This window comes from Giraffa tippelskirchi, chromosome 6 (genome assembly GCF_054371585.1).
Source record: "Giraffa tippelskirchi isolate mGirTip1 chromosome 6, T2T-mGirTip1v1.2.pri, whole genome shotgun sequence".
Lineage (NCBI taxonomy): Eukaryota > Metazoa > Chordata > Mammalia > Artiodactyla > Giraffidae > Giraffa > Giraffa tippelskirchi.
This window is the reverse complement of record NC_137280.1, coordinates 161,740,603-161,768,556: the sequence shown is the minus strand read 5'-3', so window position 1 is coordinate 161,768,556 and position 27,954 is coordinate 161,740,603. Positions and strand designations below refer to the sequence as shown.

The 27,954-nt window shown below is 36.6% G+C and overlaps 1 protein-coding gene and 1 pseudogene across 1 annotated transcript in view; one reads left to right on the top strand and one right to left on the bottom strand.

Moving 5' to 3' along the window:
* Window positions 1-132: 132 nt before the first annotated feature.
* The window catches only part of LOC145510937 (uncharacterized), a 571,176-nt gene continuing 543,354 nt past the window's right edge, over window positions 133-27,954 (bottom strand). Inside the window, exons 18-21 of the mRNA XM_081503112.1 lie at window positions 23,968-24,164; window positions 22,418-22,602; window positions 2,808-3,894; window positions 133-2,002 (exon numbers count right to left, since the gene is read on the bottom strand). The gene's annotated coding sequence lies outside the window, so the exon portion shown is untranslated. The remainder of the gene's footprint in view (window positions 2,003-2,807; window positions 3,895-22,417; window positions 22,603-23,967; window positions 24,165-27,954) is intronic.
* On the top strand, window positions 4,518-4,943 carry LOC145509582 (large ribosomal subunit protein uL14 pseudogene; annotated as a pseudogene).

Sequence of the window (27,954 nt, the reverse complement as noted above, 5' to 3'; positions counted from 1 at the left end):
TGAGCTAAACATTCTAAGCAGGTTCTTACCTTCTCTGACTACACTCTTCCGCTTTTACTTGTTGTCTCCTCCCTTTTCTTTAAACTTTCTTTCCCCGGGGCTCCCATGTTGCACTTTTCTTTTTCCTCCGCATTTTTCATTGATCTTCCATAGCTTTTTTTTTTTCCACAGACTCCTCTTCTTTCTCTCAATATTGGCTGCTGTCCTTTACTTTGTCCTCACTCTACTTATTTTCATCAGCTCTCATGATCTTAACTATGTGCAAGACTTCTACAGAGATCAGTTCCAAGTTTCTGTCTTTCATTTATACCACTCTCCTAAATTGCATAATCAAGCCACTTGTCCATTTGGATGGTGGAAGAGAACTTTAAAACCAACACGTCCAAGTGTAGATAATCATTTAAGGGAGCCAAGCCACAACTCTTCCCCTGCAACCCTCTCCTCCCCTCTTCTTTTTTGGACTAATAGCAATATTCTCTTCTTTGTCACCAACCCAGAGTATGGAATCACTCTCGACATGTCTCTCTCCTTTTAAGACTTACGTGTAATCCTACCACATAAGCATCAAGTCCTCGTTTTAATTTCTTAATATGAATATTTCTTGGATATAGTCCATCTTCACCATATTCTTAGTCACTGCCTTACTCCTGGTCATAGTTACCTGTTGTATTTGTTGATTTCACATGTTCATATCTAGTCCTTTGTCTCTAGCTTTAGCTCCGAGTCATCCCAGCCTTCACATGGTTACCAAAACAATCGAAGCAAATATGATTGTCACAATACTACTTTAAATTCTTCAGCAACTTCTATATAAAAGCATTAATTCTTTCTTCCTATTCTGCATTCTTAATCCAGTGCCTTGGGCACATGGACTATTTCCCTTTTCATACTTCCCAGCTGCAGTACCCTCAATGCTTTTCCATAATTATTTTTCTCTTAATTCCACTTTCCAAAATGTTCTGAAATTTACATGAGGAAATATAAGAAAAACAGACAGTATAGTTTCTAGAATACAGTAAACATTTATTGAACATTAATTCCCTATTTTCTCCTTTTCCTCCTCCTCTGACTAGAAGTTTGCATGTAACTCTCTTGATCACTTAATGTTAAACGTTCAACCAGTTAAATTTTGATTTAGTGGCAATCTATTCATCAGGGTCATTTCAGTACATTCCTCCTCCTTTGGATTTTATGAACAACATACTTCAGTCCTAGGAATAGACTACCAATGAAACATTCTACCAACTATTTAAGGATAAAGTTCCATATTATTAACATATCATATTCCTTGGCTAACTCAGATAAACATATTTTTCTTTCTGTTCCTTTTCATTTCAGTCAGATGATCTATAGCAGAATCACTGACATATCACAGAGCAGCACCACACAAACATGATTATCACACAACCTTGTGAAAAGGGATTTCTACTCACAGAAGTTTTTTTTCTTTTTTTAAAATATACTCTTAAAGATTCCCTCACCTTCAAAACAGGACATCTTGTTTCTTAACATGGCCTTTGGAATCTCTACAACCCACAGATTGAACTTTTACACCATCTCACTTCCGGTCTTTTCTCAGCCCCTCCCCCACCTCCATTCTGGTTCACTCGCAGCCTGGCGCCTGTTCTCAACTCAGCAACCAGAATGCTCCTCTTAAAGCATAAATGTACATGTCTTTATCCCTCTGCTTCTCAACTCCTTCTCTCTGAATAAAAGTGTGGTTTTTACACAACCTGCCAGGATTGACAAGATCCAACCTCTGGTCAGGTCTTCTCCTATTGTTGCTCCCACACTCTTGGCCGCAGCGCTTACATTCTCCTCACTTTTCCTCAAATGTGCCAAGCTCCTTGGATGAGTGCATTTCTCCTCTCTCTTCTGCTCAAGGGATCAGTTCTGTTCTCCTTCAGGTCTTTGTTTGAGCATCACTTTTCAACCATCCTTCTCCAACCACTCTGTTAAAAGCTCAAACTTCAAATTTTTATCGCTTGCTTCACTTTTCTCCCTAAGGAAGACAACACTTTCATTTTATTCCAAAAATATATCTCTGTCTTCTCCTTATTAGACAATGAGACAATGAGGATAGGGGACTTTGTTATTTTTGTTCACTGTATCATTAGTGAGCACCCCCAAAAGTGCCTAACACATAGTTGGTAGTGAGTGAGTATTAGGGAAATAAATGTCCGTGATATTCTGTAGAGACTTAGTTTTCACTTTCACTTGACATTAAGCTTTTCAATTTATTTTTGGTTATTGTGATAGGCATGGGGAGTTTATCAGGACAGCACAGATAAATCTAATGGGAAGGAAATAAGCTTCATACTTCATATTTTTGCCCAGAGCTGTTCTTCAATGACATTGTCCTGATAGTATAATCTAGGGATTCAGTACCAGATTTTTAAAAAAAATTAAAAGACATCAGATCAGTTTCATGGGTGCATTAACATTTATGGGACAAAGGTCCATAAAAGAAAGGGTATTTCATACTCCTAGTCACACAAAGATGAACAATGATTTTTTAGAGATCTTGATAGTGTATGAATTACAATATGTTGAGCTGGTATGGTAGTAAAAAGTTGCTACAGGGACTCCCCATAAGGGATGATAATCACGTTACAGGTTTTAAGACATGTAACAACTTATGGCTACATACAAAGGAAAAAAAAAGATCTCTTTGGATATTAAATATCTCTGTGAATATTCACAAAGCAAAATATTTAAAAACTTTTGCATGATTTCTTCTCTCTATAAAACTATTCTTGAGTTATAGGACAGGACTTTTTTCTGCATGTACTATACCAAATACTTACGTTGTTGTTGATGTTGTTGTTGTTCAGTCACTAAGTCATGTCCAACCCTTTGCAACCAAGTGGACTGCAACATGCCAGGCTCCTCTATCCTTCACCACCTCCTGGAATTGGCTCAAATTCATGTCCATTGTGTTGGTGATGCTATCTAGCTATCTTATCCTCTGCCGGCCACCTCTCTTTCAATCCTTCCCAGCATCAGGGTCTTTTCCAGTGCATTGACTCTTCATATAAGTTGGTCAAAACACTGTAGCTTCAGCTTAAGCAATGGTCCTTCCAATGAATATTCAGGGTTGATTTCCTTTAGGATTGACTGATTTAATCTCCTTGTAGTCCAGGGAACTCTCAAGAGTCTTCCCCAATACCACAACTGAAAAGCATCAATCCTTCGGCACTCAGCCTTTTTTATGATCCAACTCTCACATCCATTCATGACAACTGGAAAAACCAGTAGTTTTGGACTATACAGACCTTTGTTGGCAAAGTGATATTACTGCTTTTTAATACACTGTCTAGGTTTGTCATAGCTTTTCTTCCAAGGAGTAAGCGTCTTTTAATTTCATGGCTGCAATCACCATCAGCAGTGATTTTGGAGCCCAAAAAATACAGTCAGCTACTGTTTACACTGTTTCCCCATCTATCTGCCATGAAGTGATGGGACTGGATGCCATGATCTTAGTTTTCTGAATGTTGGGCTTTAAGCCAACTTTTTCACTCTCCTCTTTCACTTTCATCAAGAGGCTCTTTAGTTCTTCACTTTCTGCCATAAGGGTGGTGTCATCTGCATATCTGAGGTTATTGATATTTCTCCCAGCAATCTTGATTCCAGCTTGTGCTTCCTCCAGCCCAGCGTTTCTCATGATGTACTCTGCATAGATGTTAAGCAGGGTGACAATATACAGCCTTGACATACTCCTTTTCCCATTTGGAACCAGTCTGTTGTTCCATGTCCAGTTCTGACTATTGCTTCCTGACTGAAATACCTTGGTAAACCACCAACATTTCTCTTTTACCTATACTTTGATGCCATGGTACCCAAAGAGGTTCTGAAGGAAGAGAGTTAAGCTGAACTCAACAGCATGGTTATCTCCTTGTATGCCATGAAATATGAAAAAAAAAGAAGAAGAAAAATTTAAAGAGCTCTGCTATCACTCTGTCCTCATTCCTTCTCTAGCTGCTACAATACAGTGGAGAGATAGTAGAAGCCAGTGGAGTCTCATCTCATCAGTGAAACCCTGGAAACACTGGCAGTTTTTCTCCACAGCATTATTGACTTACAACAGGGTATGGGTAAAAGATGCAATAATTCCTCAGCCCTTCCCCAGCACATATCCTTACAAAAACCTCAATTCTAGCATTGTTGTTTAACCTATATACTATCTCTTATCTGATAAATCCACAACTTCATGAAAAAAAAATTAAAAATCTTAGTCGCTCAATTGTGTCTGTCTCTTTGTGATCCCATGGACTGTAGCTCGCCAGGCTTTGTCCATGGAACTCTCCAGGCAAGAATACTGGAGTAAGTAGCCATTCCCTTCTCCGGGGAATCTTCCTGACCCAGGGATCAAACTCGGGTTTCCTGCATTGCAGGCAGATTCTTTACCATCTGAGCCACCAATAAATCCACAACTTTATGGCTATAAAAGATGCAAATTAAAAAGTAGTAAAAGATTTGGTTTTTTTTTTTTTTTTGGTCCCTTTCCGGCATTCAAGATGTTGATGTGAGGACGTGGTGGGTCCTCTGGTGCGAAATTCTGGATTTCCTTGGGTCTTCCAGTTGGAGCCCTGATCAACTGTGCTTACAACACAGGAGCCAAAAATCTGTATATTACCTTTGTCAAGGGGATCAAAGGACAACTGAATAGACTTCCTGCTGCTGGTGTGGGTGACATGGTGACAGCTACAGTCAAGAAAGGCAAAGCAGAGCTGAGAAAGAAGGTACATCCAGCAGTGGTAATTTGACAACGAAAGTCATACTGCAGAAAAGATGGTTTGTTTCTTTATTTTTAAGATAATACAGGGATCATAGTAAACAATAAAGGCGAGATGAAAGGTTCTGCCATCACAGGACCAGCTGCAAAGGAATGTGCAGATGTGTGGCCCAGGATTGCATCCAGTGCTGGCAGCATTGCATGATTCTTTGGTGTCTTTGTAAAAAAAACAAAAATAAAAATTATTTGCTCCCTCCCCCCGAAAAAAGTAGTAAATATATTTTGTTCTCAAGAAATTACTATTTAAACAGTAACATGAAGATACATTGAGAGATTGAGGTCCTACAGTAAGAAATAAATGGCAAATTCAAACTGAGCATTTAAAGGAGAATCTCATATAGAGAGATTTACAAAGTGTAGGCAGAATATAGGGAAGCCATAGGTTAGTGCAGTAACCAGCGGCTACAGCACTAACAAAACACCTGCCCCCCCACCCCCACCCTTAGGCCTGAGAGAGCTGGAAAGGACAATTAGCAGAACTAGGTGAGACAGAAAGAGGTGTGTGGGGCACAGCCACCCAAAAGGAGTAATCACCTGTGATGAAGGGATGCTGACAGCCTCAGACACACCCATGGGGTGGGACTGTGGCAGAAATTCTGCAAACAAAAAAGGAAAACATTGGTCTGAGGGAATGTACAATCTCTAAAAATATGAAAGATTTAATTGATGAACATAGGTTTTTTGTTTTTTTTTTAAGTTGCATGCATTGAATGCATTCAAAAATTCAGTAAAAAATAATAAAAAATGAGAAAGAAACTCTTCGAAGAGCAGATAGTAAATATGAAGTATTGTACAGGCCTCACTGAGGTGGCTCAGTGGTAAAAAAAAATCTGCCTGCCAATGCAGGAGACCAGGTTCAATCACCGGGTTGGGAAGATCCCCTGGAGAAGGAAATGGCAGCCCACTGCAGTATTCTTGCCAGGATAATCCCATGGCCAAAGGAGCCTGGTAGGCTACAGTCCACGGGGTTGCAAAGAGTCAGACACAACTGAACATGCACACACCACCCACTGAACAGGACTAAATCAGGCTATAATAGTTATAGCTAATATTTATTGAGGGTTTTTTAGGGTCAAACATATTCTGTCAGGCACATTTAATGTGTCATCTCACATTATACAACATTCCAAAGAAGCAGAGGATTATTTTTCCCATTTTACACAAAGGAAACCAGTTTGGAAACTTTAAGTAGTTGTCCAGTCCACACAGTTGCAAATTGTGGAGGCAGGAATTGAACGTGGCTCTGACACCAAAATCCTATTCATTTCATAGCAATATTATTGCATTATTATCTGTTAATTTTATGAAGTTATATCTATCATACTTAGTAAGGATAATACTTATATTCTCAAATGAAATATATGTAAACAATAAATATTTGGCATTTTAGAAATTGTAATGTTGTAAGATTACATTTTAATTCTGGAAATTTGTGGTTTTCTTAGCTTATTTATCTGTAGTCAGCATCAGATTTCTTATGCCATTATTGAGATTAAAAGTACATAACTTTTCTGTAAAACTGATCTTTCTTCACTGGCCAATGAAGAATTATTCTTGTTGTTTCCTTGGTAGCAACTTTATGCTGATATTAAGAGCTGAGTAGTATAGCAGGTAAAATATTTTTATTTTTTATTAAACAGGGCCCACATTTATAAAAACATAGTTGATGTAATATGGAAAAATCAGAAAAAGTAGATATAATGTAAAGATTTGTTAAACGTCTTAATTCTTATATCCTTCAAAAGGTGTCATCTGCTATTTAAATCATACACCCAATTTTAATAGCTTTCCTTGTGCATATTATATACTCACTGAATTAGTACCCTAACACTCAGCTATGCCAAAATATAGAACCCTCTAACATATCTAAAAATTCTTTGGAGAATGGAAATAAAAGGGGATTTTTATTTAAAATAGCACATGAACTATTTCTGTGCCTTACTTCTTTAATTATCTTAAAAATTTTACATATCAAAACATGACATGCTATAATCCATCAGTTGACATAATACAGCATAGTAAATCATGATGTAATAGATCGTTTGCCATGGCTCAGTGCTTCCAATAATGATGTAATATAAATTTATATGAAAGCAGGTTTAATACATATACTTTTAAAATTCAGCTCTCTTCTTTGAGAATGGAAGCACACTAAATATTAAGCACTGCTATTAAAATGTTTTCTTTCTTTTACAGAAAAGCCTAGTATAATATGCTAAAGAAGAACATTTTTAGTTATATAAAGGATTTTAATCATTAGGCTTTGTAGAGACTTCAAACCTATGCCCTTCATACATCTTAATCTTTCATATATAATAATAAAAATCTATGATCTATGAATAATTGGACTGGATATGTATAATCAACCCTCAATTATCATTTCAGAGGCAAGAAAGAAATCACATAGACAAATGAAATTCTCAGATAAAACAAGAATGAGAGAATGAGGAAGTTTAGAGCTGAAGGGACCTCAGAGATCAGTTACTCCAACCCCCTTATTTTAAAAATGAATAAACTAAGCCCCTTGAAACCAAAGACGTTTTTAAAAGGTCACAAAACAAGGTTATTTGCAGGTCAAGGACCAGTAGGTCTTCTGGCTCAGGATCTTTTCACAGTGCTACACTGGTATACTTCCCTGATAGCTCAGATGATAAAGAAATCTGCCTGCAATGCAGGAGACCTAGTTTTGATCCCTGAGATGGGAAGATCCCCTGGAGAAAGGAATTGCAACCCACTCCAGTACTCTTGCCTGGAGAATTCCATGGAAAAAGAGCCAGTGGGCTACTATCCATGGAGTCACAAAGAGTTGGACATGACTGATCTACTAACACACACACACACACACACACACACACACACACACACACACACACACACACACACACACACACACACACACTGGTATACATCAGTGGTTCAGTGTTTCTTTTCTGATTCTTTTCACTCATAGTTTACTACAAAGTACTGAGTATTGTTCCATGTGCTCTCTCTCTCTCTTTCTGTGTGTGTGTGTGTGTATATATATATATATATATATATACACACACACACACATATATGTATGTATATACTACATATATACATATATCTAGATCCATCCATGTTGCTACAAATGGCATGATTTCATTCTTTTTTATGGATGAGTGATATCCTGTTGCATGTATGTATGTGTGTGTGGCTATATATATATCCAAATATTTGTATGGAAGGAAATCAGTCCTGAATATTCCTTGGAAGGACTGATGCTGAAGCTGAAACTCCAATACTTTGGCCACCTGATGCGAAGAACTGACTCATTTGAAAAGACCCTGATGCTGGGAAAGACTGAAGGCAGGAGAAGAGGATGACAGAGGATGAGGTGGTTGGATGGCATCACCAACTCAATGACATGAGTTTGAGTAAACTCTGGGAGTTGGTGATGGACAGGGAGGCCTGGTGAGCTGCAGTCCATGGGGTCGCAAAGCGTCAGACGCGACTGAGCTGAACGGAACTGATGAACAGGTTTGTTCAGAGCACTGAAAGAGGCATTTGTCTTAAGCATGAAGATCTTGCTCTCACTCCTTTTTAGGGGTACCGTGGATTTGGTGGCAACTTGTATTTTTATCCAATTTCTAGCATTTTCTCTGTAAAGCAGGAATCACAACCATTTTCTGAGTGTAAGTATTGATGTGGTTGACTAAAATGTTTGAAAGAAGAAAATCTCCAAAGTAGGTATAATCCATAGAAAAGAGTGCCAATTGAAGAAAGGACCTCCAGACAGCAATGAGGGTCCACTTGAGGTGGAGATCATGGATTTGCAGTGGTTGAGTGCGTGCATGCTAAGTCGCTTCAGTCATGTCCAACTCTTTGAAATCCCATGGACTGGTGCCCACCAGGCTCCTCTGTCTGAGTGATTCTCCAGGCAAGAATACTGGAGTGGGTTGCCATGCTCTCCTCCAAGGGATCTTCCTGACCCAGGGATCGAATCCATGTCTCTTATGTCTCCTGCTTTAGCAGGCAGGTTCTTTACCCTAGCACCACCTGGGAAACCCCTTGAAGAGGTTGTTCAGTGTGATTTCCTCCCATCAGCACTCAGCATCCCTGGTATAGCCTAGGGAAATACCAACACTGGATTGATTTAGAGGCAGAGTTTTGAACAGCACACAGAAATGGGAAGGGAGGTAATTGACAAGAGAGTGATTGAAGTGATAGGTTATAGACTATGTTGGATAGTAGAGCAAACGAAGGCAGGACTGTTCAATTCTAAGGAAAAAACAAGAGGGGTCAAGGTTTTAGAAATCTTCACTTTGCTGAAGTACAGTTATAAAAAGAAGTTTATCTTTAGTCAGACCATTGACACTCCGGCTTATAAATAATTTTGATCTCTAGAAGCAACATCTGGTAAAAATACACAGCTCTGCAGAATAATCTTAGGATCTGGTGACATCAGCCTCAGGCACAAACTGCATGAGTCAAAGACACATTCAATCAAGAGAACGAGATGGATGGCAAGCCATAGACGAGGGGAAAACATCTGTAAAAGACGCATCTGATAAGGGACAGTTATCTAAAATATACAAAGAACTCTTAAAATTCAACAATAAGCAAACAAACAACCAAATTAAAAAATGGACTGAAGACCTTCACAGACAATTCACCAAAGAAGATGAACAGATTCACATCATAAGCCATCAGGTAAAAGCACATTAAAACCAAGATAAAACTACACACCTATTAGAACAGTCAAAATCCTGAACATTGAAAACACTAAAGGCTGACAAGGATGTGGAACAAGAGGAAATCTCATTCATTGGCAATGGAAATGCAAAATGGTACAGTCACTTTGGTAGACAGTTTGGTGATTTCTTAGAAAACTAAAACTCTTACCAAATTATTCAACAGTCTTGCTCCTTGGTATTTACTCATAGGATTTAAAAACTTACGTCCATGCAAAAACCTAAAAATGCATGTTCATAGCAGATTTATTCATAATTGTCGAATCTTGTAAGCAACTAAGATGCCCTCTAGTAGTTGAACTGATAAACTCTGGTTGAGCCAGACCATGGAATATATTCAGCACTAAGAAAAAAAAAAAAAGAGCTATCAAGTCTTGAAAAGAATTTTAATGCATATTAATAAATAAAAGATACCAATTTGAAAAGGCTACCTGCCATATGATTCCAATTCTATGATGCTCTGGAAAAGACAAACTATGGAGATAGCAAAATGATCACTGGTTGCCAGTGATGGAGAAGGATGAATTGGTAAAGCACAGAGGATTTTTAGGGCAGTGAAACTTCCCTGTACAATACTATCATGGTTTGTTTCTTTTAGTCGCTAAGTCATGTTCAAATTCTTTGCGACCCCATGGACTATAGCCTGCCAGGCTCCTCTGTCCTTGGGATTTCCCAGGCAAGAATACTAGAGTGATTTGCCATTTCCTTTTCCAGGGGATTTTCCCAATCCAGGGATCAAACTCACATCTCCTGCATTAGCAGGAAGCTTCTTTGCTACTGAGCCATGAGGGAAACTATAATGGCAGGTGCACGTAGATACTGCTGTAATTGTACTGTAATGGTAGATACACGTAATTATACTTTAGTCCAAGTCCATAGAATTTATAACACCAACAGTGAATCCTAATATAGAATCTGGAGTTTGAGTGATTATGATGCATAATACAGGTTCATCAATTGTAACAAATACGCCTCTTGGTGGAGGATGTTGATAATGGAGGGAGCTATATGTATGTGAGGACAGAGAATATATGGAAATCTGTATACCTTCTTCTCAATTTTTCTATGAACCAAAACTGCTCTAAATAAAGTCATGCAAAAAGAAATCAAAACACACTCAGAATGTAATCCCTATTATATGAAATAAGGCAGTCTTTGGAAAACTATTAAATAATAATTTTTAAAAGGGCCCCAAATGATATGACATATCCATCATATTATAAGGTTCAAAATGATAAGATTTAAAGCATCCTCTGTTGTTGTTCAGTCACTCAGACATGTCTGACTCTGCGACCTCATGGACGGCAGCATGGCAGGCTTTCCTGTCCTTCACTGTCTCCTGGAGTTTGCTCAAACTCATGTCCATTGAGTCAATGATGCCATCCAACCATCTCATCCTCTGTCATCCCCCTTCTCCTTCTGCCTTCAATATTTCCAAGCATCAGGGTCTTTTCCTCTTTGTATCAGGCGGTCAAAGTACTGGAGCTTCAGCTTCAGCATCAGTCCTTCCAATCAATATTCAGGGTTGATTTCCTTTAGGATTGACTAGTTTGATCTTCTTGCTGTCCAATGGACGCTCAAGAGTCTTCTCCAGCACCACAGTTGAAACGCATCAATTCTTCAGTGCTCAACCTTCTTTATGGTCCAACTCGCACACCTGTACACAATTAATGGAAAAACCATAGCTTAGACTATACAGACCTTTGTTGGCCAAGTGATGTTTCTGCTTTTTAATACATTGTCTAGGTTTGTCACAGCTTTTCTTCCAAGGAGCAAATGTCTTTTAATTTCATGGCTGCAATGAAATTGCACAGTGATTTTGGAGCCCAAGAAAATAAAGTCTGTCATTGTTTCCATTGTTTCCCCATCAATTTGCATGAAGTGATGGAATTGGATGCCATGATCTTAGTTTTTTGAATGTTGAGTTTTAAGCCAGTTTTTTCACTGTCCTCTTTCACCTTCATCAAGAGGCTCTTTAGTTCCTCTTTGCTTTCTGCCATAAGGATGATATCATCTGCAGATCTGAATTTATTGATATTTCTCTCAACAATCTTGATTCTAGCTTGAGGATTCATTCAGCTTGGCATTTCACATGATGTACACTGCATATAAGTTATATAAGCAAGGTGACAATATATAGCCTTGGCATACTCCTCTCCCAATTTGGAACCACTCCATTGTTTCATGTTTGGTTTTAACTGTTGCTTCTTGACCTCCATACACGTTTCTCAGGAGGCAGGTCAGGTGATCTGGTATTCTCATCTCCTTAAGATATTTCCACAGTTTGTTGTGATCCACACAAAGGCTTTAGCATAGTCAATGATGCAGAAGTAGATGTTTTTCTGGATTCTCTTGCTTTTTCTGTGATTCAATGGCTGTTTGCATTTTGATCTCTGATTCTTCTGCTTTTTCTAAATCCAGTTTGTTGTTTATGCCTAGCTTGAAGGATTTTGAGCATTACCTTGCTAGCATGTGAAATGAGCACAACTGTACAATAGTTTGAACATTCTTTGGCATTGCCCTTCTTTGGGATTGGAATAAAAACTGACCTTTTCCAGTCTTGTGGCCACTTCTGAGCTTTCCAAATTTGCTGGCATATTGAGTGCCCCACTTTAACAGCATCATCTTTCAGGGTTTGAAGTGGCTCAGCTAGAATTTCATCACCTCCACTAGCTTTGTTCATAGTGATGCTTCCTAAGGCCCACTTGACTTCACACTCCAGGATGTCTGGCTCTAGGTGAGTGATCACACCACTGTTATTATCTGAGTCATTAAGACTCTTTTTATATTTTGCCACCTTTTCTTAATATTGTCTGCTTCTGTTAAGTCCATACCATTTCTGTCCCTTTTTTTTTTTTTTTGCCAACCTTTGCACGAAATGTTCCCTTGGTATCTCTAACTGTCCTGAAGAGATCTCTAGTCATTCCCATTGTATTGTTTTCCTCTATTTGTTTGCATTGTTCCCTTCAGGGTTTCTTATCTCTCCTTGCTAGTCTTTGGATCTCTGCATTCAGATGGATTTATCTTTCTAGCTTAACATAATAGTAGTTCTCAAAATCAGCAAACTTTAGGAATTTGTTGAAAATGCAAATTCTCTGTTACCCACCATGCTACTGAATCAGAAACTCTGGAGGTGGGGCCCAGTGAGTTGTTTTTGAGCAAGCCCTCCAGATGATCCTGATGCATACAAGGGCAATACAGTCATTCAATTGGTGTAAACTGACTTGTCCAATAGGTCAGCCTATACTTCTCTCTAATAATATGATTTCAACACATGTTCTCTACCAAATCTTTCAATAAAAAACACATAGTTTCAGAACAATTTCTTACTCCAAGGAAAGAGATTTTTCTTACTCCAGGAAAGAAAAAGACTCAGTAGCTGTGCAGCTAAAAACAAAAATAAAAAGAAGCACCATAGTGATCTGAATACAGTTTTTAAAAAACGATGGAAAAAAAAAAAACCTTCAAATTTTGATGGAATACTCTGGTTTTACATACCTACAAACATAGTTGGCTCTAGTTTCTTCAGTTTGGACTATTGTTAGAAATACTGCCATCCATAAAAGAAATCAATGATTTCTGTAGACAGTGGTACTGGTTATATAATTTAAACTAAATTCAACAAGTCCCAGAGGCTTCCCAGGTAGCATGGTAGTAAAGAATCTGCCTTCCAATGCAGCAGACCCAAGAGATTCAAGTTCAAGATCAGGAAGATACCCTGGAGTAGAAAATGGCAACCCATTCCAGTATTCTTGCCTAGAAAGTTCCATGGATAGAGGAGCCTGGTGGTCTACAGTCCTTGATGTCGCAAAGAACCAGACACGACTGAGCACACGCACACATGTAACAAGTCCCAGGATTAATAAAACAGATGCACTTGATGGAAATTTCCTGGGCCCGGCCTCCAAGGTGAAGTCTGCAACGAAATCATCAAGAGGTTATTCATTACACTTAAAGAGCTCTGGCAATCATAGGGAACAAGTAGGGGGAAAGAGAGCAAGAGACAAGGGGAGGAGAAGAGAAAGGAACACAGGGAAGAGAGGATGGATGTGATGACTACAAGAGAAAACAACTGAACTGTAAAGTTGTTTCCTGAGACCTGGGAGAAAGACCGTACTCCTAAGGCTTAGATTTCCTGTAAAGATAAGTTAACAGGTCAAGAAAATTGAGCAACACTGTTGTGATGGCATGATCAACAACATTGTGATTTCTGATTAAGTTATACATTCTGCTTTTTCTTTTTTCAGCAAATAAAGCTGAAGATGGCAAGACAAAAGTGAAACATCCAATATAAAATTTTCTGCTTTTACTTTTCCCTGAAATCTGTTTCTTTGAACTGAGTAAGAGTAATGTATAAGTAAGCAAGATTCCATAATAAGAACTGATTCTCTAATAAATTTCTCTCAGTAAATAACTATACATCACATTGAGTGGGAATTAAATCAAAGTGAATTAACCAGTTCATGAGGAAAGAAAAGGGCAATAAAATAAGCTACTGTTTAAAGTCACTTACAAGCTAAAAACATTTCAATTAAAACATTTATTTTAGAATGAAATGCAGCAAAAAATTTTCACTAATGTTTACTTTAAACTTGCAGGTATAGTAATATGTTTTGATTGCAATTTTTCAGATTAATTACTATGAGGTTAAAATCAGATAGAATATTTAATATCAAATTTAGAATGTCATTCTTGTGACATGGTGTAACTCATGAACATACTGTAAACTTACAGACTATATGAGCACAAAGTATTAAGAATTTAATTATGTAACTGGTAGATAAGTTATTGAAAATTATGAATTATTATGATGCTCTGTATAGTGCAATAAAACTATTCACATAGTCATTTATACCATATAGGATCTTAGAAGCTAAGTCACAGCATTTGCATTTCTATAACAAAGGATTTCATTTTCTTGAAACATGTTATGGCCTGGCCTCATTAATTCAGAAAAAAGAAAATACAATTAAGGAGAGTCTTCAGAGGTTCTAAAGTCATCTGAATTTTGGAGTGGTTAATGACATGAGTGTTATTAGCTTAAATTAATCCTGTTGCTCTGCTAGGTTATATAGAAATGATTTATATTTTAATCTATGAATTTTGCTGTAATTCCTTTCGATCTCTGTGAGAGAAATTTAAGACTCTAAATAGTATATAATATATATACAAACTATATGAAAATAAAATACATATATCAGTTTGCATGCTATATTGCTAAAAAACTTGAAAAAACTTTCATTTCTCATGTTAAATTTCTATTTTTCTAGTTGAAAATAAAGACCAAGTTATTTAGAATGTGTATGTAGCTATATCTATAATATTCCTTCTTCATTTTCCCGGTGTGGAAACTTGTACTTAACAATTGAACCTAAGTTTCCTTTACATTCACATCACATTTTCAGGTTTCACATTTTGAAATATGTGCATAAGTTTGTCTGTTTAACATATACTACCATATAAATACCTAGTTTTAGAACAATACCATATATCATAAGATTGTTTTAAGTCTGCCATTCTTACATGCTCTTGTAACAATTTACATACAGTATTCCAGTTTATACACACTTATAATAACATATCAATGCATACGTAAGCTACAAAGTTTTGTCACAGAGACCCTTGAAAGCATTCCTTTAACGTGCTTTCTTATTTTTCACTTTCTTGAACTGAAAGAGAACAATGTTACTTAATAATTTATATTAATGTGGGTAAGTTAAACATAAAACTGCATTGTCATATTAATGGGTAAAGTCTTTTTGAACTATGGTCAATTTATTGATTTGAGCATGTAAAGCTGTTCCTATTACTTAGGCAGCATTTTTTGTTACATCAAGGATGGTAATTTTATTGAGAAAGGCACAATAGAAGATGATTGATTGTCTGCTTTTGTCATGGAGATGAATTATTGTAGAATGCAAACATGAAAACATAAAAGCATTGTTCTCTAAATTGGCCCTTGATGCTTTGTTCATTTGAGTTCATTGTTCGTAGACTCTAGTATGAGCTAATACTAAATACTATAGTAAACAAAAGCATTTTTTTGCTGAAGCAAAATTCCTTTCTTTGCTAATGAAACTCAGCATTATGAAATAACAGTGTCTGCCAGTGTGCTATTTTAAAATGTATAATTCAATATATGCCAAAAGCTGAGTAGTAACAGAAACTTTGCATAGCTATTATCATTTTATTAAATTAGTAATAAGAGTGCATAATGAAAAATGAAAAACTTTTTATTTAAAACTTAATGGGAAAGCAGTTCACAAGCAATGCAAATTAAAAAACGGTACATTTAATTTTAGACAGTTGAATAAAATCTATTAAGAAAGAATATAATTGTCAGTAACCGTTGAATGACTTCAATAACTTTTTAATCGAAAAATCAGATCACGACTATCAAATTTTCTAAGACTTTTAACAGGATAAAGTATTAGAATACAACAAAAGTTTTGTCAACTGTTATGTCTTTAAAACAAGACATAAAATACTACTCTTAAAGAGAAGAATGTCATGCCAATTCATTATTGCTTCTTGGAGGTATTCTTTCTTTATATTTGAGGCATGGATAACATCTAGCAAAATTAGTGTGTTGTTTCATGAGGTTTGCTTTTTAGGTAGATGTTAACGTCAGTGACGATTGGATCTCTTTGGCTATGCTCTTTTTCACTGTGTTTTTTCGAAGCCCTGTGATTTGCTGAGAGACAGAACACTTCATTCCAGATATAGCTATCACCTGGTGTTTGCTAAATCACTGTGAAATTCTTGCAACAGCTGTTTGTTCCTGGGGAAACATTCACTTCATATTGCGGCAATAAACTGATCATTGCCAATTAAATGCCCATTAATTGTGTAAGCAAGGATTACTGCCAGATGTTTACACTAGAAAGAAAAATATCCTTTGCTATTTATTTTCCACTTATAGCCATCCCTTTTCATGTAAATAATTATGCCTTTGGTCTTTTATAATATGCCACAAATTTCAATTTAAAAATTAATAAAATAATCTCTCCATAGATTGGATTCAATAGAGGATGAGCTAGGGCACATCATTCATATAATAAAAAAAGAACAAATTTGGGCAGAATCACTTTCTCAAAGCAAAAAAAAAAAAAAAATATGCTCAGACATTACATAGCGATCAAATTTTCTAGATCGTTTTAATGCTATATCACATATTTCCTAGAAGTTGTCTTTGATGCTCTTTGCTCCTTTTGAATAAGCCTATGAATGTGTGTTCTTAAAAGCTGCAGTAAAACAAACTCTCTCACATAGACTATAATGGAGAAGAAAACTAAAAGGAATCCTTGTGAAATAAAGCAGGTGGCATTTTTAAATTTTTAGTTAAATCTCACAGTCTTTGTATTTACCTGGGGCTTCACGCTAGCTCAAAATATTAAGTTCTTCTCCAGAAGGCAGTAGTGATGACAATGAAACATACACTTAATACATTGTCCCAAGTAATTTCTCTCTCACCACCAAACAAAATGGAAAATAAACATGAACCATATGAATATGTTTATTACTTCTTTTAGAGTCTAAATACATGGCAAAAGTTAAAGAAAAAAGATTGTTTCCATGGCAATACACACCTATAAATCACACTTTTTAGAGAGGAGAGCTTTCAGAGAATACATCATACACATATTTCCTTGCGGTTGTACCTTCCTGCTTTCATAAGGAGTAGCAAATTCATATACATGTCCTCCCTGTTGGAATCCCTGATCCCAAACCCTCACACCGTGGCCATACAATGTATGTGAACAACAACGGGAAGATTCGGTGGTGCTCTGTTCCTCACCAGATTGAACCACACCTCCTCTTTGGAAGGTGATCACAGGACACATTCAGAGCTGCGGAAGACGTGAAAACAGTAGCATCTGGCTCCTTAAATATCTCCACAGGCATTTGTAATGGCATCTTTGAAGTTTTCTCTGCATCTGTCACATGTTTAGACTGCACATTGACTGCCCCAGCTGAGCACGATTTTGATTCTTTGAGACTTTGAATAGTGTAATCTGTTTAAGAATAAGGCTCAGGAAAATCCCTTATAATATCCATACACAAGCGCTTTCATGATTCATAAAGGGGGTCCTCATTCCCATAACTGTTATTTTTTATGCTGAAATGATGCAGCCTTTGAGTTAATAATACAGCCTACAATTACATTCCAGCTTTGCACATTTTTTGAGAACCTATACTCAAAAACCACATCTTGTCTAGCTTTTTTTTTTTTTAACCAGTATGATAGAAATTACTACTTGAGGAGAAGGCCTCTGTAAATGTGATGTGTGCATAATCATCTTGGCACCCAATTATAAAGGGAATCTGACCACTGTCAACTCACTTTGAAAATCATTTTTGATTCAACCTATTGAGCACCAAGTACATCAAGTGCAGAACATAAGAATAAAGAGTGATTTGACTTCAATGATGGTGTGAGTGGTATTGACTTTGTCTCTACTAAATTAATACGCTTCTAACAATTAAGTCATGATGGCTCTTTAATCTACCTCCATACATGTATAGACTATTTCCTACTATTAGTGGGTCCTCAAGATATATCAAACATCCCTATAAACACAATTGGGACTATTAAGTACAGCTTCAGTCCCTCCAATTCCATACTTGCCCTATTTTAAATTTTTGAAGCGGACAAAATCTTCTTAGTGTCTCAAAACTTAGTGTTTCTACTTTCATCAATTGAGCAAAGTATCTAATAAATTCACTGACAGTAGGGTAGCAAAGGTTTAACATTTTACTCTCCCTTAAAGTTTTCTGTTTTAACAGAAGACCATGAAGGAAAATGCTTCTAAAAACTCTTACTTTGAGCATGCATATGTACACACAAACACTGAAATAAACAGAAAACAACAGCTGTCTTAAGAAAGAAAATTTTTCAAGCCATATTAAATTATATCATTTTGGCTCTCATTTCCTCTTTTTATGGGATTGCTCTGATGGTATAGATTATTTCATATAATTCATGGTTTCTCTTTTTCCTTATGTATCATAAAGACTATCACATTTAAATTTAAAAATGCAAACAAAAACCAGCACCAGCAGGAAGCTGACAAAGTATACTCCTACCTTGCTCCTGGTAGGTTATCAAGAGAAATTAGACCACTAACACAAATGAGTTGATCTATGGATTTCAATATCCAGAACCCTGGGGTGAGCCATAGTATGTGATACAAATGAATATGAAACAGCTGGGAGAAATGCGAACTATTTGTAAAGAAGAAATCTAGTTCAATTAATAGTGTCAATTAATCTGGAGAATTAATCGTCTTCAATATGTCTTTCTGGAATGTTTCCCTACTTCCTTCAGAAACAGGATCACTACAGAGTGTATAGCAGCTTCTTTCTTGCCTATTCTGCCAACTTGAGGGTAATTCTCTTTAAAATCTTAGAATACTAAGGGAATTATATGTGCCACAAAGTTTGGTATCATGATATGGATTTGTTTGCTCATATTTGTGATCTTCATTATATGTCCTTTCAATAAACAAATATAATTTTTTTTCCATTTGTCTTCAGATTTACACAACTGTGTCTGTCAATTCAGATTTGGGGGAATGGTTGGTATAAAATTGGGGATTAGGGATTCTGGATTAATTCCATGTAATGGACTCAAATGTAACAAAAAACACAAAAATATCAAGAGTATTTATACATCTTCAGAAAATACATTAATACAAGATCAAAGTGAAGAAGTGTGGATTCACTGGTTCAGAGGCCAATGTTCTTCACAAATTAAAAACACAGGGAAAACATCTACCAGGGACATATGTGGCAATCATGATGCACTCATAAATGATTAAAGGACATTGGTTGGCAGGAAATGGCATGAAGCATGAACAGGAACTCTTTTTTTAAGGAGTAACTTCTCTTGTGGCTCAGCCAGTGAAGAATCTGCCTGCAATGTGGGAGACCTGGGTTTGATCCCTGGGTTGGGAAGATCCCCTGGAGAAGGGAAAGGCTACCCACTCCAGTATTCTGGCCTGGAGAATTCCATGGACTGTATAGTCCATGGGGTCGCAAAGAGTCCGACACGACTGAGCAACTTTCACTTTCACTTATAATTCTTACTTTTTCTTTGTTTCCAAGCATCCACGCCACTAAGTTTTTTCCCTCATTTCTTTTATGGATAACCAAGGAAGAGTTCTAGAATGAAGTATTGATCTTTATGATTGGTAAAAAGAAACCTGGAAAATAATTTACTTTGTATTTGAAGAATTAAGATTTAAACAATGAAGTTAAGAAAGACTAGGAGAAAGATTTTATAGATTCCTAAGGGAGATACAGAGAGCAAGCTTCAGAGAAAACATACAATTACTTGTATTAATTTAAACATATATGTATTCAAGAAACACGTATTAAGTCAATACTGTATTCCGAGGATTGTGGATACAGTATAGTGTATTGGGAAAAATAATAATTTAAGATTTTGATTCTCGTTCTTCCACTAACTGGCTGCTAACCAAGAGTAGGCCACTCTACTTTTATGATCACTAATTTTCTCATATGTAAAACAAGAGTGAAGTAGATATCTAAGAATCTTCCAGCTCTAAAGCTCATTGCTGAATTTTTCATTTTTTAGTCAGATAGCATGTCATATTGTAAATGGAGCCCATGGGTCTGCAGATTGCTGCTCCAGACACCTCGGACTGAACAGTTTCCCACTCGCAAAGATTTCTCATTCTCAAAATTCAGCTTATATCTGAAACTACTCTGATGGTAGTCCTCAGATACAAGTATGTTGGAAAATTAAACACCTAATACTTAGAAAGGGGGCACAAAAAAAGAGATATGTCACTATGCAAACAGTAGAACCCCATATCCAGAAAAAAGTACACCTTCAAATTTAGCAGCATGCCTAAAGCCAGTTAGCACACAAACATAAAATTCATGATAATGATCACACTGAACCACCTTTCTGGAAGGAATTTATTCGATAATTGCTTAATAATCACCTTCTGGCCATTTTGGAGTGCTTCTCATGCAAAGATGTAGTGAAAGTGTGAAGCTCAGTCATGTGCAACTCTTTGCAACCCCACGGACAATAGAAGTCCAGGCTCCTCTGTCCATGGGATTTTCCAGGCAAGACTACTGGTGTGGGTAGTCATTCCCTTCTCCAGGGGATCTTCCCGACCCAGTGGTCAAACCTGGGATTCCCACATGGTGGGCAGATTCTTTACCATCTGAGCCACCAGGGAAGCAAAACTGATGAACAGTGTGTTACATAAGAGGAGCTACTGCTGCTGCTGCTGCTGCTAAGTCGCTTCAGTCGTGTCCGACTCTGCAACCCCATAGACGGCAGCCCACCAGGCTCCCCCGTCCCTGGGATTCTCCAGGCAAGAATACTGGAGTGGGTTGCCATTTCCTTCTCCAGGGCATGAAAGGGAAAAGTGAAAGTGAAGTCGCTCAGTCGTGTCCGACTCTTAGCGACCTCATGGACTGTAGCCTACCAGGCTCCTCCGTCCATGGGATTTTCCAGGCAAGAGTACTGGAGTGGGGTGCCATTGCCTTCTCCGTAAGAGGAGCTAATTTTTCTCAAAAAGAAAAAAAAAACAAAAAAACCAGCTGCTGTTGCTAACACTGAATACTGCTTAACTTGTTCAATAATTCAAGTCCAGGATATCTATTTTTTGGCTTTTCTTCATGAACACAAGGCTGACACTACAGCTTGGGCATCATTTCTACATGTAAAGCTGGATAAAGGTAATTTTTACCACTGAAAACAATAGGCTTCCCAGCAGATTCCATCAGATTTCTACTTCAGCCTAAAATATCATTTAGTAAAGAAGGAGTCTAGGAATGCACATGTCAAAAACCAGGAGAACAAGGATGGTCAAAGGGTTCAGAGCAGCCACAAAAAAAGACATTTTCCCTCTGAACATAATTTCACATTCTATGGTTCTAATTAAACAGAACCTTCCAAAATTATAAAAGCTAAGACAGCTATCTAAACAATAATCCTATGACACTTCTTTCTCCCTGAACAAAAAAAGGTGGACTTTTAAATTTCAAGTTAAAGTAATGTTGGTTTTGTCCTACTTAAATGAGTTTTGAATAACAGTGACTTATATAAAGCAATGTAAATTATAAACAATGCCAATTTCCATTGATTAAATCTATGGGATGAATTGCTGCTAATTTAAAGCAAATTCAAGCTTTCTTTCTTTGCTCGTGATGGCAATTTGTGATGTTTCCAGGGCATTTGCAATTGCTTATTGTTTCAGTATGATGGTCAATAACACCTCTTTTACTTTCAAAGTTGTTCTGGCTTAGACAATAAATTATATGGTCACCCAATGTGCTGTGTGCGTGAGCGAGTGCTAAGTCACTTCAATCATGTCCGACTCTGTAACCCTAGGGACTGTAGCCCTCTAGGCTCCTCTGTCCATGGGATTCTCCAGGCAAGAATACTAGAGTGGATTGCCATTCCTTTCTCCAGGGGATCTTTCCAACACAGGGAATGAGCCCATGTCTCTTACGTCTCCTGCACTGGCAGGTGGGTTCTTTACCACTAGCACCATCTGGGAAGCCACCCAATGTGCCACTCTGTGTTAGTAATTTTCAAGTTTACATTATTAGAACAAATCATGACCCTGAACTAAAGTGCTCCAATGAGAGAAGTCTAGTTGAGGTCTCCACTGAAAATCTCCACCAAAAACTCAACTATGCCAAAGGGAACTATGCCATGCATTCAATGGTTCTCATCAAATCTTCTTTCCCTTAGTGACTATCAGGGAGGAACCTGAATGACGCAGCACATTCCTTTAAGTACATGCTTGAACTGCTGACTTAGCTCCATTTTGACGGATTTCCAGATTGTCCCTACCTATGAGATAGTGAAGAATGGGTAACCAAGGTAACCAATGGGTAACTGAGGACTGTTGCTTACCAGGCTCCTCCGTCCGTGGAATTTTCCAGGCAAGAGTAACGGATTGGGTTGCCATTTCCTTCTCCAGCAGATCTTCCCAACCCAGGGATCAAATCCGGGTCTCCCGCATTGCAGGAGGATGCTTTACTATCTCTAAGCCACCAGGGAAGCCCAGCCTCATGCTAGGCATTTCAGATGGGGATTACCTGATATTGAAAAAAGGAGAAATGAAACAAAATGTTTTTGAGCACACATTGATGCTCCAACCAGAATCACTCAGGTAACTGGAAGAGTCAATTCAATATAACGTTCAGAATTATATTTATGAGAACCAAAGATTCAGAAGTAGAAATACAACAAGCACAAGAATTACAGTTAGAACCTTGCAGCACCTCTTTTCTAGAATGCTGAAGGTACCCCTGCACTTTTGTGGCCCCTCTGCGGACTCTCAGCCATGACTGCTGTCAAGAGGGCAGAATGAGAGTAAAATCATCCCACTGAGAAGAGGCAACTCTCCTATCCAAGAGCATCTGTCCAGCAGGAAAAGCAGAAATGGAAGATTCTTCTTTGCTCTTGCCTATTACCCCCACAGGCAAGACACCACCTTATCCCAACCATTTACTCATTTGTCTAAACTCACAGTCTCTCCCCAGACAACTCACTGCCCTGCAACTATCCACTCCTGTCCCACTTTATAGACCAGAGAGATATTTAAAAATAAAAATTCATTGTGGTAATGTTATTTTTCTGTTTAAAGCTCATCAATGATGTCTCATTACTTTTAGAATAAAGATCCAAATTCAAATTTTACTATGGTCTACAAGATTCTTTACAAACTAGCTTACACTTATTTCTAAATGATCATTTCAAACCATTTTCCTCATATTCACAAATGTTTTACTACCTTGGAGTTTGTTCAGTTCCTTGAAAGCACCATTTTCCCTTCCATCTTAATATCGTGTTCAATTGGCTTCAAGTAGTCTCCACTATCTTCTTTGACACTTTTCACCATTCAGACCTCAGCTCAAACATCATTTCCTCAGGCAAACCTTCCCTACACTCCAAGATTCACTCTCTCATATCTGAAATATACTCTTGTACATCAATAAATTTTTCTTTGCAGCATTCAAGCTAAAGTTTATAAGTTTATACTGTTGTATGACTACATGATCACAAATGCTCTCTTCTGCAAAACTTTCTTTGCATTGTATCCATAGTTTGTTTTCAATAAATATTTATTAAATATATAAATGAATGTATAATACATATAGTATGTCATAGTTAATCTTTATTGCCAACAAACACTTAATATTAAGTCATCCTTCCAAAAGAAAATCTTAAAAGGTAATATTGTTATGCTCTCCCATAGAAATGTTTATAATTCTTTTCATTCAAATACTTATCTACATTTCACTCTTATATTAACTGACTGTGATATATTGAATGCTTAATTAATGATTTATAAAAATTATTCACTGTATGGAATAGCACTTTTAAATTTATCTTAAAAATATCAAAATTTTGAGGAATGGCTCCTTATCCTTTTCACTTAGAATATTTTTGAGACCTACCTTATTTGACATTTCATCACTTTAGACATATTTATTGTATCCCTTTCCAACTGCAGCAGACTCTGATGCTCCACACAGCTTCCCTTCACCAGGCAGGTGCATCCATCCATCAGCCACTATAAGTGTTGGCTGCTAACAGCTCACTGCTGACCCCTTCACCAGAGAGTCACCCTTGGCTGACGGGGGTCTTCTCTCTTCTAGAAAAGAAGATGAAATTATGAGTTCACGGCCACCAGGTCAACAAATAACTAGCACATCTTGACACATGTAAAAGTACTAATAAAAAATAACATTTCAAGAATGGCATTTTCTCTTCCAAATATTTGTCATTGCTATTACAAAAGTGCCAGAACCGGTAAATGTCATTTCAAAATGTAGTTATAGGATTGAGATTTACAAAGGTAAATCAATATACCAGGAGAAATTCTTCCTACCTATCCCAGCCTATTGTGAATTAAGATATTAAATCATTATTTTATGTGTGTTTAACAAATAAATTTAAGTAAATATTAGGTCGTTGGTTCACATAAGAACAAAATCAATATGGTGCTACACATAAAAAACTATACAATAAGAGAAAAAAATAACTAGACAATCTTAACTGTTCAATTTTTAGGAGTCAGGGAGAGAAAAAAAACTAAAGGGTTAAAATTTAGTGGCTCAATCTACTATTTTGAACCAACTAGCCTAAGTCACTTACAGTTCGCTAGAGATGCAATAAGTGTTCATCAATTAAAATAAGAGAAAAAGACAAACAACTCTTGTCAAGATAACTGTTAATTTCAGAACTATAGCAGGCTACTTACTCAATCTCAGCTTGTTCCCTGGGGAGTAAAACTAGGTGGTATGTTACTGACCATAGTTCATATAATGTGGCAGCTTGAGTCTCAAATGTCCAAGATAAAGACTGCAGAGAGGTTTAATGTCAGAGATTGCAGTCAAGGGTTTTCTTGGGAGGGCAATGCTATGAGGTCAACTTCAATTTTCAGGATGAAAGACATCACAGTGACAAATATGCATAAAGTATTCTTATTTAACAGACAGGATTTAAGTCTATTATCTACACATCAGTGTTGTAAAAACAATGAATAAATTAAATTAAAAAGTGTTACAATTATATTTCCTATTTTAGGTTCCTAATATTTTAATACAGAGGGAAGCAAGTTCTACTTTGCATATGCTATCAGTAGTCATAGAAATTCTAAATTTAATAAGATTTCATTATATCTTTAAAGTATTTTAAGTATGTGAGAATAACTTAATTACTGAATAAATATATACAGTTTCGTCATAATGTGGTTTATCATTAATACTGTATTTGTTATTAACATATACAGCTATCTAGATCTCACCATTTTGCCTTTGAACATTGTTTATATTTAGAGGATTAGATTTTAAAATTAGAAAACCTGGAAGAAAATTTTAAACTGGTAATTTTTCAACCAAAAATATATAAAAATAAAACCATTCTTTCTAGCCTGCTGATACAGCTAAAAAATATGGAAATTCCTACACTAAAAATAATTCCATTTGTGTTTCAGTATAAGTTTATAGTAAAGTAAAATCATGCTTATCAACTTATCAAATTTAGGTGATACGAAAACGTTCAATTCCATGTTTATTAAGCTTGACCTTAATTAGCAATTTTTGCAAACATGCTTCTAATTTTTAAATCTTCTGGGGAAAAATATATGAATCATTAATAATGAATAAAATAAAGGAAGTATATATGTACTTGTCAATATTTAAGATAATAGTTAATATTGTAAGTGATACAAAATTATTATCGTGGATGTTTCTCTTCAACAACAGGTGCCACTAATTTTTATAATTTCCTGCTCTCTGTTAGTAAGAATATTAACCAAATAAGTATCAATTGAAGAGTGAAACTCAGTAAACTCAGGACAAGGAGATTTGCAGGGAAATGAAAAACCAAAAACCCAAGTAATCATTAGCAACATGAATATTAAGAACTGCTTCATTCCCCAATAAAAATTCTGGAAATTTGACAAAAAGATGAAGAAAATGTATGTGAAGAATAGAGAAGTAGTGGGATAAAAAGTTAAGAAAAGGCAAATTTTACAATGTAATAATGAATTTTTACTCTAAATGAAAACTCTATGTATGATATTTTGGAATTATCTCTGGCTAAGAAATGCCAGGTGTATTAAAAAAGATTCTGCAGTTAATAAATCAAGAAGTGAGTCTAGGTACCTTTCCCACTGTAACCCACCTTAAAGGATATCTTGCCAATAATTGTGTAAATGAGACTTTTCCTAACAGTTGATAGAAAGATAATTACCTAACAGGAATTTTCAAGTTATAAAGGCGCATGATAGTTTAGAGTAATCTTATTAAAAATCAAATTCACAACATCAACAGACCCTTCCTGTGCCATGTAATTACATTACAGACACTTAATTGAAATAAACTGGAAATGAAACCTGGCCTAGCACAGGCATGCACTGATGCTTAAGACTCAGCAGGGTGGTATCAGTTCATTAAATGTAGTCTTCACATACATCTGCCCATCACATTTTAAGAAAATATTAAAAGGACACTAACTCAAATACATTCATATGTAAATACTTAAATGCAATTTCTCTTATGTAGGTAAAACACATTTAAAAACAATGAGATAGATAAAAAAGGTAAAAACTAGTTTTCTTTTCTCATAGTTACTTAGAGACAAAAATTACATACAGGAGAAATAAACATTCCTAATGATAGTATATGAATTAATACAAAAATAATTAACGAAAAGTCCATGTGACAAAAATGTCGAAGTCTTATGCTTTGGTTTCTTAAAGTGTTGAGAAGCGATCCATAAGACTGCTCAAACTCCCAGTGGCATCTTAAATGCATCATTAGTCACTGAAAGGCCAGAGCTAGAAGGTCAGAGGTTATATCGTTGCTAACCCAGGTACCATCTACTCTGAATTCTGAAAGCCTTAGGAAAGCAAGCCAACTAGAATTTTCTCATATTGTTCCATCCAGGAGATAAATGTATCCACGCATAAATTTCACAAGTTGTATTTTAAGCTCAAATAAACTAACCACAAAAGTGAGTTTCTGCTTGTGTGTCTGTGGCACAAGGAATCAGGATTCACAGGTCAATCTAACAAGGAGACAAGTACCTGGAAACAGCTCAAGTATATTTTATGGGCTTTCCTGGTGGCTCAGATGGTAAAGAATCTGCCTGCAATGTGGGAGATCCGGATTCAATCCTTGGGTTGGGAAGATCCCCTGGAGGAGGGCATGGCAACCCACTCCAGTATTCTTGCCTGGAGAATTCCATGGATAGAGGAGCCTGGTGGGTTACTGTCCATGGAGTCGCAAAGAGCTGGACACAACTGAGCAACTAACACAACAGCAAGTATATTTATTAATGAATAATCATTCCATAACTCCCTTATATAAATGTTGCATAATCCAAATTAAGAAATCCCTGCATGGAAACCAAGTGGTCTTGGGCCACTGGGCCTAACCAAGCAGAACAAGGTTGGTAACTCTAAGCAGGTGGAGGGCAAAAGGGGTAGCTGCAGCATTGGCAGCAAAGGTGTGAAGAAAGACCAAACCACAGGCCTCTGATGATAACTCAGGGTGTGAAAGGAATTCCTTTATCTCCTTCAAAATTTCTGGGAATGGAGTACTAGGTATCTTGCAACGTAGAGACTAAATTCCAATTTTATTGTGTTCATATACAGATGAAGCAAATTTAAGTTAAATATTCAGCATTTCTATGCTCAAATTACATAAACCATATATATCAATTTCAAAGAAAAAATCAAACTTTTGATTGTATATAAAACCAACACAAACATACGGTATATACAGTAAAAAGGAAATCTTTTAGATATACTGACACAAAATTGAAGTATCTAACATCTCTTTTTGAATAACTTCAAGGTAAAGGTTTTTCTTTGGCATGGACTGGCTAACTTGTAGTGAAAAAGATCTAATAATTAATTGTAATAATTTAAAAAC